Genomic DNA, 17600 nt, shown 5'->3' on the forward strand with positions numbered 1-17600 from the left:
AGCCCAATAAAAATTATGCCCATTTATGGCCCATGTTAGCCCATTTATCCGACGCCCCGTAGGAGGCCCACTTATTCTATAGCCCGTAGGAGGCCCATTTATTCGACGACCCGTAGGAGGCCCATGGATCCGACGGCCCGTAGCAGGCTCAAGGTTACCACGGTCCATATCTGGCCCATGGTTGTTGCGGCCTCTAGCAAACCAAAGAAAAAGAAGACTAGGGAAATAAATAAGCCAGAAACTAACACCAGGCTATTAAGGTGATTGCACAGATTACATTCACTGGGCATCAAAGTTTTCCACCAGTGCAAATACAGGGAACACCCTACACTATACAAAAATGGCTTGCTGATTTCTTCAGCCGGTCACTGCATGTTAAGAATAAATTACAACCATAAAACAAAAGGAAGGTTGGCATAAAAGTTAACAGTCCGGCAGATAAATGGACCACCAGAAGTTTAGAAGCTCAGTTCATTTGACCCGACTGTTACATTTTCATGATGTACTATTCGATGGAGCACCATAACCTTCGCCTTCATTTCACCTAGGCTCCTGAACAACATAGCAAATGTCTGATAGTCTGGTTTCAAAACCATGCATATCTTGATGACATCGAATAATGGTTGTCCTTGTTTCACAAAGGGTCTTTGTTAGGGAATGGACATGTGTCTGGAGCGCAGATATAACATTGTTTTGATCTAGCATATCTTGATCATGAGGCAGCTTGGACGAGATTGCCTTAACAACCAACCAAGTATTACACAGGAGCGTGCTTTTAGCACTATTAGTGGACATGTACTGACCCACTGTAACAAAAGGTGACACTGCGGTTACAGTTGCCTCGTCACCTTCAGAAGGTGGCGATTCCAGCATTTGTTCCATAGCTTGCGGAGCAGTTGAGTTTTTACATTAGTTGTACCAAAACAGAAGATAATAAGGAGGTGAGGGAGTCCCGGATTAGGGGGTGTCCGGATGGCTGTACTATGACCTTTGGCCGGACTCCCGGACTATGGAGATACAAGATTGAAGACTTCGTCCCGTGTCCGGATAGGACTTTCCTTGGCGTGGAAGGCAAGCTTGGCGATTCGATATGAAGATCTCCTCCCATTGTAACCGACATTGTGTAACCCTAGTCCTCTCCGGTGTCTATATAAACCGGAGAGTTTTAGTCCATAGGACGAACAACAATCATACCATAGGCTAGCTTCTAGGGTTTAGCCTCTCTGATCTCGCAGTGGATCAACTCTTGTACTACCCATATCATCAATATTAATCAAGTAGGAGTAGAGTTTTACCTCCATCGAGAGGGCCCGAACCTGGGTAAAAACATCGTGTCCCATGTCTCCTGTTACCATCCGCCTAGACGCACAGTTCGGGACCCCCTACCCGAGATCCGCCGGTTTTGACACCGGCATTGGTGCTTTCATTGAGAGTTCCTCTGTGTCGTCACCGTCAGGAAGGATGCCGCACCCCGTATTTAAAGATGGCACTGTTGCTAAAGGAGCTTTGGCTGTCGGCCAAACTCTCCGGCTAGGCAGTTTTTTGATGACCGCCTATCGGCCAAACTCTCTTGGGTCATCGAAAGCAATCTCCACATCAGCTCAGAACTCGCCGAGCAGTTAGATCCGATGGAGCTCTTTTCCTTAAACGAGCTCTTGGATCGCATCGCCGCCCTGCGAGTCGCTACAGATTACGGCCAGATTGGGCTTAAACCCGATCTGAGAGAGATTGACTCTCCCCAGGTCACCCACCACGTTGAAGTGGTGGAGGAACAATGCGGTGAATCTTCACCCATCCTAAGGACCAGATGTGTCCGGATTCCTGATCCCTCCAAGCCGGACATCCGCGGAGGGGAGGACGTCGCCCAAGCCCTGAACCTAAAGTCAGGCAGCAGGCCTGATTCATGGGATAACGTCCAAGAAAACAAGCTTCCGAGTTCGGAAATTTCTTGGCCCCTGAGTCTTAGATCGGGCGAGGTTCCGGATTTAAATCCACCCGCCCACCCAAATATAAGGGATCTATCCCAAATTCGGCAAGAGCCCAGGGAAACAGTACACCATTACTGGGCCAGATTCCTCTTGGTTATGAATAGGATAAAGGACTGCCGCGAGAGGGATGCAATTTCATTCTTCTATACCAACTGCATGGACATCGGAATCCTCAACGCCATAAGTCACTGCGAAATTACACGCTTTGCCGACTTGACATCCATAGTACGAAAGTACTATGCGACAGAAAGCGTTCGGAAAACTGAAACAAAATTCTGGGACAATCCAACCCCGAATACAAGCTCAGTCCGGAACAAAAGGGCGCATTATCGCCAGACACCTGGGCCAAAGAGCAAAAAACAAAAACCCTCTATAGGGTATGGAACCTTACTGGAGGGATGGCTCAATGGACCCTGTAAAATTCATAATACAGAGGGCGTCACACCAACTCATAGCCTTAGAGCATGTTGGATACTCCGGCAGGTGGCCAGAAGTGGCGAGGAGCTTCTAACTCCAGAATCTGCAGAGCACCACCCCAGAAACACCAGTACGGTGTCACCAGTCTTCGAGACTTTCGCATCAAACAATCCGCAGCCTTACCGAAGTCTACCAAGTAGCGACAATAAACCCATGGAGTGACACGGCTATTACCTTTAACGCCAGTGACGAACCTAAATTCCGGATAGCCCGAGCACCAGCCGCACTGGTCCACAGTCCGATAGTGGATGGCTTCCGGCTTACAAAGGTACTCATGGACGGTGGCAGCGGGTTGAACCTCATCTATGAGGAAACCCTGCGTAAAATGGAAATAGACTGGAGCCGCATTGAGCGAAGCAACACAACCTTTAGAGGAATAATCCCCAGCCGGGAAGCGTGCTGTTCAGGGAAAATCACACTGGATGTGGTGTTCGGCACGACGGATAATTACAGATCCGAGGAGGTCACATTTCCAGTGGCCCCGTTCAGCAACGGATATCATGCTATGTTAGCGCGAGAAGCATTCACAATTTTTCAAGCTATACCCCATTACGAGTACATGAAGCTCAAAATGCCCGGACCCAATGGAATCATCACCCTTGCTAGTGATCCGGACACAGCGCTCCGCGCCGAAAATAAGACAGCCGCACTGGCCCTCGAGGCATTATCCAAATCCCTGGCGGCCGAGGAACTAACTGTGTTGCGCTCCACGGTGGACAGGGACGACGTGATACTCGACAAAAGATCCAAGTCCACCTTCTTCCAGCCGGCAGATGAAAAAGTCAAGTTCCAAGTCCATCCAACGGACACTACAAAAACGGCCTCCATCGGGGCACAAGTAAGCCCTGATGTAGACGCCGCACTCAGAGAATTCCTACGAGAAAATTGGGACATTTTTGCCTGGCACCCTTCAGACATGCCAGGAATCCCACGTAGGCTGGCTGAGCACAACCTGAACATCCTAAAAGGATTCAAGCCCGTTAAGAAGACTCTTCGGCGTTTCTCCGAACCTAAGAGACTAGCCATGGGAGAGGAGCTAGCCAAACTACTGGAAGCCGGATTCATCAGAGATATAAAACATCCGGACTGGCTAGCAAACCTGGTAATGGTACCAAAGAAGGACAAATCCTGGCGTCTATGCGTCGATTTCAAAGACCTAAATAAGGCCTGCCCGAAGGATCCATTCCCCTCCCCCGCATTGATCAAATCATCGACGCCACTGCAGGACACGATTCACTGTGTTTCCTCGATGCATACTTTGGCTACCACCAAATCAAGATGGCAGAGTCAGACCAAGCCGCAACGGCATTCGTCACCCCATACGGCCCATTCTGCTTCAACACAATGCCCTTCGGGCTCAAAAATGCCGGCGCAACATATCAGCGCATAATTCAGACATGTCTGGCCAACCAGATTGGCAAAACAGTTGAAGCATACGTGGATGACGTGGTCGTCAAAACCAAACACGTTGAAACTCTAATAGACGACTTGAGGCTCACATTCGATAACCTCCGAACATATGACATTAGGCTTAACCCGGAGAAATGCGTCTTCGGTGTACCAGCCGAAAAGCTCTTGGGCTTCATCGTATCCGGTAGAGGAATTGAAGCAAACCCAGCCAAGATCCGAGCTCTGTCATAATTGGATATTCCAAATGATCTCCAGAAAATACAAAAATTGACTAGATGCATGGCGGCTCTAAGCCGCTTCATCTCCCGCTTGGGGGAAAAGGCATTACCCTTTTACCGCCTCCTCCGGCACACCGAACACTTCGAGTGGACGGATGCTGCCACGGCCGGACTCGAAGAAATAAAAGCCATACTGGCAACAAACCCGAGGACCAAAATGAGGCACGCTGCATAGTGCAGCGATCTAAAGCCTATAAAGTCCACGAAGGAGAGCTTTATAAGAAAAGCACCACCGGAGTCCTTCAAAGGTGTATCTCCGAAGAGGAAGGGCGGAACCTTCTGGCAGAAATTCACGCCGGACTCGGCAGGCACCACGCCGCAGCCCGAGCCCTTGTGAGCAAGGCCTTCCGTACCGGATTTTATTGGCCGACGGCCCGGGCAGATGCTAAGGACTTAGTCCAGCGATGCGTCGGTTGCCAATTATTCGCTAATCAAAGCCAGATGTCGCCTACCGCCCTACAAACCATACCCATTACCTGGTCTTTTGCGGTCTGGGGGCTTGACATGGTTGGACCCCTTAAAGGAGGAACCCACAAGCAAAAATATCTACTGGTCATGGTGGATAAATTCACCAAATGGATAGAGGCCAAGCCTGTTGAGACGGCCGAATCCGGACCGGTGATAGAGTTCATATCCGGGGTTGTACACCGTTATGGCGTACCCCACAACATCATTACTGACAACGACACAAACTTTACGGCCGATGAAGTTAAACTCTGGTGCAAAAACATGAGCATTAAGCTCGATTACGCTTCAGTCTATCACCCACAAACTAACGGTCAAGTCGAGCGAGCCAATGTCCTAATCATGAGCGGCATCAAACCCAGATTAGTGTGATCCCTCAAGGAATCTAACACGCACTGGGTATAGGAGCTTGACTCTGTACTCTGGGGGCTGCGGACCACGCCGAATCGCACTATCGGATTCACACCATTTTTTATGGTATACAGCGCAGAGGCAGTCCTGCCCTACAACATAATTCATGACTCACCTCGCGTGCGCATGTACAAAGAAAGAGAAGCCGAGCTCAATCGGTAGGACAGCTTGGACGCATTGGAAGAGGAGCGCGACGTGGCAAAGGCCCGTTCCGCATTCTATCAACAGCAGGCTCAAAGATATCAAAGCAGAGAAGTACGAGCCAAAACTTACAATCTTGGTGAACTAGTTCTACGCTTGCCGGACAAGAAAAAGGACAAACTCAAGCCCAAATGGGAGGGTCCCTTCATAATCAACCAAGTCCTGACTGGTGGAGCGTACCGTCTTCGAAACGCATCGGACAACCGACTCGAGCCGAACCCATGGAATGCAACACGCCTACGAAGATTCTACGTCTAGCGCCGGACTCTGTGTTCAACTCCTTCCTCTGCCCCTTTTTTTTATTACTTATTTTCAAATTAGCTGCCTGGTATTTCTCTCCTCCTTCCTCCCTTCTTTCTCCCAAGCCTTTAGGGGCTTGCTTGCGCGTTGTTTGCACATAATTGATGCGCCACCCGCGCTCATTATACCTGGGGGCTTCTTTATCAGAAGCTTATGTACACGGGCTTCATGCCCAAAACATGTGTGACACTTCCGCATGAACCTTTTATGCACCATTATATGCATCCATATGACTTAAGTTTTGGCCAAGCTGGCTTGCCTGGCTCCTGTGCTTACCCCTACGTTTCCATTTGTTCGGCTAGGTGGTAAAGGGAGCACCTTTGCGATTGTTACTGCTGGGTCAACCGGATGTGTACCTCAGACTGGGTGAAGCCGAAAGCTAGCGTTCTTAAGGGAATATTCGGTCGGTGAACTAAAAGATGACTTTTCACTTGTTTATTTATCTGCCCCCGGATGCTTTTCTGCTTTTTTACGCACTCCGGACATGCACTTTAGGGCATGCCTCCCATGGAAAGGAACCCCTAACGGAACTATTCTCCCTGGAAGATGTTTCTTACTAACCATGTAATATAACGTAACTAGTTGGGCACTTGTCTGCTAAAGCACTTATGACCCCTACGCCTGGTCTCCATGCATGCCCCGGTTCTTACATAACCAAGAGGGTATACGGACACACTCCGGACTATCGGGTCTAGAGGTTGAAGCGAAAAGGTCCGCAATGACAAACGATCTACAATCCGGCTAGAAGGCATTTTACATGTCATTTTAAATTACATAGTCAATTTGATTGGGTATATTCTTCTTCAATACCATCCAACAGGCTGTCTAATTTACAGTCCTGTTGGGAATACTTGGTGGCCAGCTCCACGTGGCCATACACTAAACTGACAGGGATCTCCTTCCCGTCGGGCCCCACAGGGCTGACCTCGGCCATGTGGTTTGGGTCAGCCTTCGTGTACCGCGTCTTCACCATGGCCCAGGCCTCCCTGGCACCTTGACGGCAGGCTGATATCTTCCATAATCCGAAGCGCTGCCGCACTCCCTTCAGCTTCTCTGCAAGCTCTTCAAGGCCTTCGGGCAGGGAGAGGGATGGCCACAAAGCCTGGACGACGGCTTGCATCGCCTGCCGAACTCGTTCGTGCAGTTGCAATAGCTCGGGGAGAAGGCCCCCCGCAGAACTGGACATTTCCTCCGTAGGCCGCCCTGTCAGCATATCTGCAGACATAGCTCTATCAATCGACTTCCTCGCCGAACTCTTTTTCGAAGATTCGTTTAAGCACTTACTAAAAATGCCACATCGAAGTCGCCGATTCTCCTTTATGGAATCAGACAGCTGAGCACGAACATCCTTTAGTTCCTTGCCCAGCTGGGTATTGGCGTCTTGAAGCTTGTTCTTCTCTTGCCTCACCCTCATCAGCACGCTCTCGCCAGCCTTTAACTAGCGTAGGAGTTGTTGCTTGTCCGAATTCACTCCGGCCCCATCTGCACTGTTATTGTCAGAATTGCACACATGCCACACTTCATAGCAGAATTATCTTTCGAAGCATATATTACCTGAGGGGGTCCCCTTGGCATTCTTTGAAGCGGCCAGTGCGGCCTCAAGTTGGGCCTTGCACTCTTCCAGCTCCTGGGACAGTTGCGTATTCTTTTTGTAAGATCCTGCATATCATATGATCCTTAAATCAGTTATCTTAACTGTTTCAAGTCTCGGGGGCTACTGACATATATAACCATCAAATTTACTCACCCGTATGTCTTTCACATACTACTCTGTGGCTCTGGCTAGACCATTTTTAGTGGCACGGAGGTACGCATCTCCCGTATTAAAGGCGTCCAACGCCTCTTGGGAAAAACATGCGTCACGAAGAACAACCCAATGATGCCTGTGGTTCATGGCACTCTCCACCTCTGAATGGGTGGTAGATAGCCCGTCCGCGTCCTCTGTCGGAGGAGTGTCCGGTGCACGCCCCATGTTCGCCTCCACTTCCAGACCCGGCCTTGAAGCCTGGCCGGTGGATATAGTCCGGCGGGCACTCTTCTTCCTGAAGAGAGCATGAGCGTTAGTGTGACTTGAGGGCATAAACCCTAGGCATTAAAGTTGCACGCCATACCGTTGCGCCGGAATCTCGATCCGGTCCGCACTTATTTTTAACCTGCCTGGCTTCAATGGCCCTTGTTGGCTACCCACCGCGGGCTCGGCCCTCCGTCTCAAGGATTTCCCCTGCAAAGCGAAACACTATTGGTTTACGGCAATCAAAATAAAGCATGGATGGATCCTGTTGAAAGTACTGGGACTTCGGTCTCGGTTACCTTTGAGGCCGGACGTAGTCCGGGATAATCGGCCGTAATGGCCACTAAGGTGTTATCCTTACTCAATTGATGAAACACCCCATCAATTAGCTCCACGCATAAGTCTGGGTCCTCTTGGGAGTCCGGGTCGAGGGACCGTTCCGGGTCCTCAGGTTGTGGAGGAGGGTTGTTTATCTCCTTCACTGTCTGGCGCAGCTCCTGCGTTAAAATTGCTAGACTAAGTACTTAATTATGGGAATTTGAAAATGGGTAGGCAAGTGAAAATGTTCGCTTACCCAACTTGGAGGTTGTGCATGGAGAATCCGCCCCGTGGGTTGACATGGAGGAATTCCTCTTCTTCTCCCTTGTACAAAGGGGATAAGATCTTCATTAGAGTGGCAGCCGAATCCGGCCCCTTGCGACCGCACCGGGTGGCGTCGTCCTCCCCATTGAAATCCCATACGGGGTGGCCTCTATCCTGAAGCGGCTGCACCCCCCGCATAATGCATGTGGCCATGACCTCGATCATGGTCAGTCCGGAATGAGCCAACAACCTTATCCGGCTCATCAGGTAAAGGACGTCCCTGTCAGTTTCCCTCTGAGGGTTCCGCAGGCGCCAGCTCAGGCGTTTCTTCAACGGAGCATTATTGAACTCAGGGAGGCCGATCTGTACACGGTCCGGCAGGGGGACGTCGTCCATATAAAACCATTCCGAAGGCCAGTCCTCGGACGCCTTATTTGGGGTTCCGGATAGATATCCGGTCCCGGCGATGCACCATAGTTCGGCTCCGCCCACCTGATAAATTTACCCCTCCTGAGAGCGGGGCACAAGGCAGAACAACCTCTTCCATAGCGCGAAATGGGCCTCGATGCCCAGAAACAGCTCGCAGAGGGCCACGAAGCCCGCAATATGCAGTACGGAGGCAGGCGTGAGGTTGTGTAGCTGGAGGCCGTAAAACTCCAGCAGCCCTTGGAGGAACGGATGATTTGGAAATCCGAGTCCTCTTATTAAATAAGGGATTAGGCATACCCGCTCTCCTTGAGAGGGATTGGGGACGCTCTCCTCCTGCTCTTCGCCGCTATAGGTGGCAATCCCGGCTCGGACTGGGACCATATATGCTGGGGGGAGGAGCCCCTTGGATTGAAGCACTACTAGCTTGCTATGCAGGACGGAACACCGCTCCCAATGTCCGGGCCGAGGGCTGGAGAGGCGAGAGGAGGAGCTGCTTCGACCGGCCATGGTTGAATGGGTCTCTGTCGAAAGCGCTCTGATGAATACTCGCAGAGGGAAGGTTGCGTGAATTGGATCTAAATCCCCATCTCTTTTATGGGCGGCTCATTTACGCGGCCGGTGGGGTAAATGGAAAAAACTCCCTGGGTTTTCGCATTGATTTGACACGTGGAAGATGGTCATTATTGGGCACAGAAGCTGAGGAGAGCAGCACACGCTAGAAGCCGGACACTATTCGACAGGTACATGGAATTTGGAGGAGAACCCGCCTTGCAATGCCGAAGACAAACTTGCGCGCCGGACTTATCGTCATTGAAGCCTAGTTCGGGGGCTACTAAGGGAGTCCCGGATTAGGGGGTGTCCGGATGGCCGGACTATGACCTTTGGCCGGACTCCCGGACTATGGAGATACATGATTGAAGACTTCGTCCCATGTCCAGATAGGACTTTCCTTGGCGTGGAAGGCAAGCTTGGCGATTCGATATGAAGATCTCCTCCCATTGTAACCGACTCTGTGTAGCCCTAGCCTTCTCCAGTGTCTATATAAACCGGAGAGTTTTAGTCCATAGGACGAACAACAATCATACCATAGGCTAGCTTCTAGGGTTTAGCCTCTCTGATCTCGCGGTAGATAAACTCTTGTACTACCCATATCATCAATATTAATCAAGCAGGAGTAGGGTTTTACCTCCATTGAGAGGGCCCGATCCTGGGTAAAAACATCGTGTCCCTTGTCTCCTGTTACCATCTGCCTAGACGCATAGTTCGGGACCCCCTACCCGAGATCCGCCGGTTTTGACACCGACAGGAGGCAACAAAGCCAAACGAAATAGCTTTGGTCTACATACAAAACTTATTATGGTGAACCCGTGTAAAATATTAGTTGTATTTTACTGCAAAGTACACAATAGAACCAGGTTCCTAACATATGACCATGTACCATGGCTAATGTATTGTCTATTTCTTCATATTTTATTGACAACTAGGGATAAAGAGACAAAGTTTATAATACGGTAAGCATAGTATGACATCATTCATATCACAAAACAACAGAGAACAAACAAACATGCAATTGTAACATTGTGTAGACAAGTCCAACATGGAACTAGATTACATATCAAGATCAAAGGAACATCACTCCTCTCTTTTAAACCTTGTAAGGTGCAATGATACGCTAAGAAAATTGTGTATAAAATTGAAAAGAGTAATAGCATTGGCTGCAAATCATGCAGTTCAATGCACAAGTTAGAGTAAGTAGTAGTTAAAAGGCATGAGGATTAAGGACTTACAACAGCGGCTTTGACTGGTTTAGTCATGCCCTTCATCTTACTGGTGCGACAGTCCTGGAAGATTTCCATAGCATTTGGTTCAGATACTTTTTGGTCCTTGTGGACTTTCCTCTGCATTTGGAACATATCAATATAGATCTGATAGTATGGCAAAACGAAAAGAGTGAAACAACAACTAGTTACAAGAGCCTCGCAGTGTGTAATATAGCTACGAGATCCTGTCGTCTGTTGGGATTTCACTTCCGTACGGTTGGTCTTGTTCTTTGAACAGTTCACCTACAAGAAGATAGATTTGTGAGGCACATGCGTAAATAGGAGTTCAACATGTGATTTGATCACATATATATAATGTACTTGATACTTTGGGTCAGACCAGTGTTTAACAAGGCCTCTTCAGTCTTCATCCAATATATTTTCCACTAGAGATGTTTGGGAAAGTTCGCTGATAGCCTTGCCTTCAAAGTGAGTTTTCCTCAAGTTATACCAATACTATCGCATAGCACACTTGAAAACATGGGTGTATGCTTGTCTGGTTGCATCATCTTTGCTATCGAACTTGAACCTCATATGTTGAAAATTATGGGAGTCTCATTACCAGCAACCTAGAAAGTATGGGACAGAGCAACACGATATTACTAATTTACATACATAACCATACTTACAGATAAATGGTCGAGTAAGGTGTTAAACTGGTTTTCATCTTTGTCATTCCTGTACTGAATCCATGTTGGGAGGATACGTGCATGACACCTAACGGCAATGGCTGCCTCTGATAATAACTTGGCTGACTCTATAGCATCACATGGCCTTTTTAAACCTGCCTCAAAACAGATCTCCATTCTTCCTCCTCTAGATTTAGTTAACCTATCGAGCATTATCCCTGATGTTTGTTTCGTCTTGCCAATAGGTGCTAGTTCAACAACGAACATGGGAAGTGTTAGTGTACATCAAACTGTGAGACTACATATAAAGAAGCATGCAACTGTAACTTGACTCAAGCAACTACCTTCTTATGGTTGAAGCTCACAAGGCTCATCTAATCTTGCCAACTCGTCTTGTGTCAAGAGTGCTTCGGAAGTAGTGTCAGGTGGCAAGGGATCTTGGGAACTTGCCGCTAGCACAGTTACTGAACGAGTAACTCGTGCAGATGTTGGTACTGTTGAAGAAGTTGTTGCAACATCTAGGGCTGTCGTTGCTTGTTTGGTGGCAGCTATTCATTTCTATTGGGATTGTTTGGCAGCTGGTGTAGTAGGGGATATCGTGTTTGTAGAATTTTCCGGTGGACTTTAACCTTCTATTGTACCATCAGTACCACCAGAATCTGCATAATTCTTCCGCTTCCGTTTCTGTGCATCCTGAGTACTAACACCATCCCCTGCCATTCTGTGTTCCTTCCTCTTTCTCTTTGCCATGTCAAATCAAGCTGACAAGAAAAAGGAATAAAAATTTAGTTCTTCAAAACAAATTGATGTGTGATACAGACGAACTGAACTTTGATGTTAGACAAACGAATAGGAGGATGCAATATGTACGAAAAACAGGACGGCATGATATAATCAGAACTATGATGTGTAAGCTAAGCAGAAGATGTTTCAATAAATTAGAAGCAATGGAATGGGAGGTAGACACCATATGAAATATGCTACAAATATCGCTATGCCAAGTTAGCAGTGTCTCGTCCTAACTGGAATATAAACCAATGTGAAGCAGTATAAGAAATAAATCACATGCAAGATGCAAACAACATCACACTACCAAGATAAAGGTCTCTCGTCGTTAGTGCCATTGCATATTCACAACATTGCATATTCACAACTATGATGTGTAAACTAAGAAAAAGGCATTTCAACAAATTAGAAGCGATGAAAGCTACACACCATATGTAAGATGCAACGAATATCACTCTACCAAGTTAAAATTGTCTCGTCATTAGTGCCATTTCAACAAATTAGTAGACAAGCTAGAAAATAATGCAAGATGTAAACTATATCAGAATCCCAAGTTAAACCTGTCTTATGATAAGTGATTATTGCAGGTTACACAATAGTAGTACTTTGATGCAAGAACATGGTGTGATAGACAGATATTGTATGTTCTAGAAACAGGAACACATGTCTTATTCACAAGTATAATGGTACAGTAAGCAGATGGAATTCAACAAAATTAGAAGCAATACAAGCTAGACATCATACATAACATGCGGCCACATATAACAATGCCAAGTTAGAGGGATCACCTATTATGGTGGACTAGGGGAGACGTGACCATCATCAACACGACTACATTGAGTGTCCAAGCATGTGTTGTCTTGCAAATCTTGTTGGGGGGATGGCGGAGTAGAATCTGTAGAAGCCCTCCATTTCAGTTTCTTGGAAGGAGTGCCTTTATCAACTGCCTTGCTAATTTCCTTCTGCTTTCTTGATTTTGCATTGTCAAGTAAAATCGACCAGAAAAAGCAATAAAATTCACTTTCAAGAACTCATTCATGCATGATACTAACAATCACTACCTTGATGTAAGGCAAACACATGATACGGGGATGGAATATGTACGAAAAACAGGACGACATGACATATTCACAACTATTTGTGTAAACTAAGTAGAAGTAATTTAATCAAATTACCAACAATACAAAGTAGACACCGTATGCAACATGCAAGACAATATCACACTGCCAAGCTAGAGAAAGCACCTGGGATGCCGATGTCGCCGGAAGACCGCCATCAGCCCCTGCCTTAATTTTTTCCTTCCTCTTACTTAATTTTATTGCCTTGTCAAGTCAAACCCAAAAGAAAATGAGTAAAAATTTGATTTTTAGAACTCATTGATGTAGGATACTGGCAAGCACTACTTTATTGTAAGGCAACCGCATGATTGGACGATTGAATGTGTAAGGAAAAACGACAACATTGCATATTCACTTCTATGATGTGTAAACCAAGCAGAAGTCATTTCAACAAATTAGAAGCAATGAAAGCTAGACACCATATGTAAGACGCAATGAATATCACTCTACCAAGTTAAAATTGTCTCGTCATTAGTGCCATTTAAATAAATTAGTAGTACAAGCTAGAAAAGAATGCGAGATGTAACCTATATCACACTCCCAAGTTAAACCTGGCTTATGATAAGTGATTGTTGCAGGTTACACAATAGTAGTACTTTGATGTAAGAACATGGTGTGATAGACATATATTGTATGGGACATATATTATATGCTCTAGAAACAGGAACACGTGTCTTATTCACAAGTATAATGTGTAATGTAAGAAGATGGAACTTAACAAAATTAGAAGCAATACAAGCTAGACATCATATAACATGCAACCACATATAACAGTGCCAGGTTAAAGGGAGCACCTGTGATGGTGGACTAGGGGTGACGTGCTCATCATCAACACAACTATGTTGAGTGTCTATGCATCTGCTGTCTTGCAAATCTTCTTGGGGGGGTGGCGGAGTAGAATATGTAGAGGCCCTCCGTTTCAGTTGTTTGGAAGGAGCACCTTTATCCAATGCCTTGCTAATTTCCTTCCGCTTTATTGATTTTGCATTGTCAAGTAAAACCGACAAGAAAAAGCAATAAAATTCACTCTTCAGAACTCATTCGTGCATGATAATGACAATCAGTACTTTGATGTAACACAGACACATGATACGGGGATGGAATATGTACGAAAAACAGGACAACATGGCATATTCACAACTATTTGTGTAAACTAATCAGAAGCCATTTCAAAAATTAGAAGCAATGCAAGCTAGACACCACATGAAAGATGTAACCAATATGACTCTGCCAAGTTAAAAGTGTCCCATCATAAATGTCATTTCAACAAATTAGAAGCAGTGCATGCTATAAATCATATGAAATATGCAACCAGTATCACTCTGCATATACTAAAGGTGTCTCATCATAATTGATTGATGCGGGATACAAAAAACAGTAGTTTTATGTAAGGACATGCTTAATAGACATATGTACTATGTACCAAAAATAGGAAGGCATGTCACATTAACATGTATAATGCATAAACTAAGCCGAATATCACATTCAATTTAACCAGATTTGAAGAATTACAATCTAGACACTATATGCAACATGCAACCACATGTCACGCTACCGACTTAGAGCAAGCACATGCGATGGTGGTGTAGGGGAAATGCGTCATCAACTACAGAGCTACGTTTACTATATTCATCTAGCATTGCTATTTCTTGAGAATCATGTGGGGTGGCTGACGCTGCATTCTTTAAAAGAGGATCTTTTCTTACAGCAATCCACGAGCCTGACTTTTTGATCATAATTGATTGATGAGGGATACACAAGAACATTTAGTTTGATGTAAGAACATGGTTAATAGACAGATGTAGTAGTATGTACCAAAAACAGGAAGGCATGTCATATTCAAAGGTATAATGTGTAAGCTAAGCAGATGCAATTTAACAAAATTGGAAGCAATACAAGCTAGACACTCGACTGGAGTGGTGAGCATGACCATCGACGACCTGAGAGCCTGGTGAGAGGCGGGCTGTTTCGCCACCACCGTGGCTTTTTAGTTGGCTTGCAGGTGATGCATGTCTGTGCTGGGCTTGTTGAAAGTGCAACTAATCCCCGGGTGGTTTTGGTAATTCATAACAACATATAGGTCATTTAACTAATATCCTTTCAATTGAAATATTTCAGAAAGTTCAATGATTGGCATGGCATGGACTAGAGATGGTGGACCCCTCAAAATCCTAAGGACTAAGATTGGCCAAAGCTCAAGACTCTTTGTCGGTGTCAAAACCGGCGGATCTCGGGTAGGGGGTCCCGAACTGTGCATCTAGGCGGATGGTAACAGGAGACGAGGGACATGATGTTTTACCCAGGTTCGGGCCCTCTTGATGGAGGTAAAACCCTACGTCCTGCTTGATTAATATTGATGATGTGTCTTACAAGAGTAGATCTACCACGAGATCAAGGAGGCTAAACCATAGAAGCTAGCCTATAGTATGATTGTTGTTCGTCCTACGGACTAAAGCCATCCCGTTTATATAGACACCGGAGAGGGCTAGGGTTACACAGAGTCGGTTACAATGGTAGGAGATCTACATATCCGTATCGCCAAGCTTGCCTTCCACGCCAAGGAAAGTCCCCTCCGGATACGGGATGAAGTCTTCAATCTTGTATCTTCATAGTCTTGGAGTCCGGCCGATGACGATAGTTCGGCTATCCGGACACCCCCTAGTCCGGGACTCCCTCAGTAGCCCCTGAACCAGGCTTCAATGACGACGAGTCCGGCGCGCATGTTGTCTTCGGCATTGCAAGGCGGGTTCTCCCTCCGAATAATTCATAGAAGATTGTGAACACCAGGATAGTGTCCAGCTCTGCAAAATAATTTCTACATGCCACCGTAGAGAGAATAATATTTACACAAGTTCAATCTGCTGACATATTTCGTGGCATGACGTCACACCACTACCAAGCCTTTACTCGAATTGTTTTTACTATACCACCTCAGCGCGTTTAGCGAAGCGGTTTCCTTGGCACGTCTTGTCGAAGCAGAGATCATGTTCCCCTTATTCCGGGATTCCCATCAATACGGACGTGGGTAACCCAACCGCGCCATTGATTGCGGCGCTTGGGAGATAAGCGAGTTTTATCGGGCCGGGGGGACGCATGTTTTCGTCCGCCCATATAAGGGGATAGAGATCCAACCCTATTACCTGCGCCTTCTTCCTCCTTGGCTTATCCATCTCTGCGAACCTGAGCTCCAGCGCCCAAGCCCTCACATCTCACCTCAACCTTCTCCAACAATGTCCGAAGCAGGAGGCAAGTGGATGGCATCCTCCATCACGGAGGGGCAGATCTAGAAGCTGTGCAACGCCGGATACTTGTCCAGCGACATCGCGCACCGGCTCCCCATCGAGGGAGAGCTCGTTCCCACCCCCAAGCCCCATGAGAGGGTAGTATTCCTTCCCCATTTCCTCCGCGGACTGGGCTTCCCACTCCATCCCTTTGTCCGGGGGCTCATGTTCTACTACGGCTTGGATTTCCATGATTTGGCCCCGAATTTCATCCTCAACATCTCGGCGTTTATCGTCTTGTGCGAGGCCTTCCTCTGCTTCCAGCTCCACTTCGGCTTATGGCCCAAGACCTTCAGTGTCAAGCCGAAGGTTGTAAAGGGCAGTCAAGCGAAGTGCGGAGGCGCCATGGTGGGCAGGATGTCCCACGTTACCTGGCTCGAGGGCACTTTCGTGGAAACCATCAAGGGGTGGCAATCGGGGTGGTTCTATATCACCGAGCCGCGTGACCCTGAATGGGTAGCGGCCCCCGAATTCAAATCCGGCATCCCCACACGGCTCACCTCCTGGAAAGAGAGCGGCCGGACATGGGGTGATTCGGAGGAGCGGACCGGACTCCAAGCTTGCATCCAAAAGCTAGTGGACAAGAAGCTCAAGCTTGTCAACGTAATCCAGGTCATGCTCATCCGCCAGATTCTCCCGTGCCAACGACGGGGCTTCAACATGTGGGAGTTCGATCCGGCGCAGCACCAGACTCTGAATGGGCTCTTCGACACTACGTACGAAGATGTCTGGAAGGTGCTATTCAAGGGCGCCAAGGCTCCCGCATCCGCTACCAAAGATCGCGGATTCAGCTTGGAGCGTCCAGCTGATGAGGTAAGTGAGTTTGTCCTTTAAGGGACGCGTATTTTCCATAGTTTGACTCTATGCGGATCTAAACTCCCTTTCCTTTGACAGGACTGGCTGAAGAAGGCTGCACAGGCTATCTGTCCGGCCCCATTGCCAGAGGACCCAGCGGACGCCCGTTTGATGGGGCTGCTGGCTCCGGCACCCCATGTGGTGCCGGAGAAGAAGGCCAAGAAGAAGGCCATGGGGACTCGGAAGAGTTCCCGTTTTCAGGTGCTATCGGATGATGAATCCGAGCCGACTCCTCTCACAAAGGTGAGGAGGAGAAGAAGAAAGCCTCTTCCCCAGCAGGGGGAGAGAATAAAAGGAAGGCCTCCCCAACGAGGGAGGCCGAAGGGTCCAAGAAGGGAAAAACTTTTCCCCCGGACTGCTCTGCCAACGCCAGTGACGACGACGAGGACTGGCCTCCAAGGGCCAAGCCCCTGGCAAGATCGTGAGTATCCGGATTCCCGAATAACTTCATGGTTTATCTTTTTTGCCACACAATGTCTTTCTAATGCCGCATACAACCCTGCAGTCCGCCCAAGGACGATCTCCCCGCTTCGTCGAGTGGGTCCTTAGGTGCGTTGGA

The sequence above is a fragment of the Triticum aestivum genome, chromosome 6B (assembly GCF_018294505.1).
Source record: "Triticum aestivum cultivar Chinese Spring chromosome 6B, IWGSC CS RefSeq v2.1, whole genome shotgun sequence".
In the NCBI taxonomy this organism is placed as follows: domain Eukaryota; kingdom Viridiplantae; phylum Streptophyta; class Magnoliopsida; order Poales; family Poaceae; genus Triticum; species Triticum aestivum.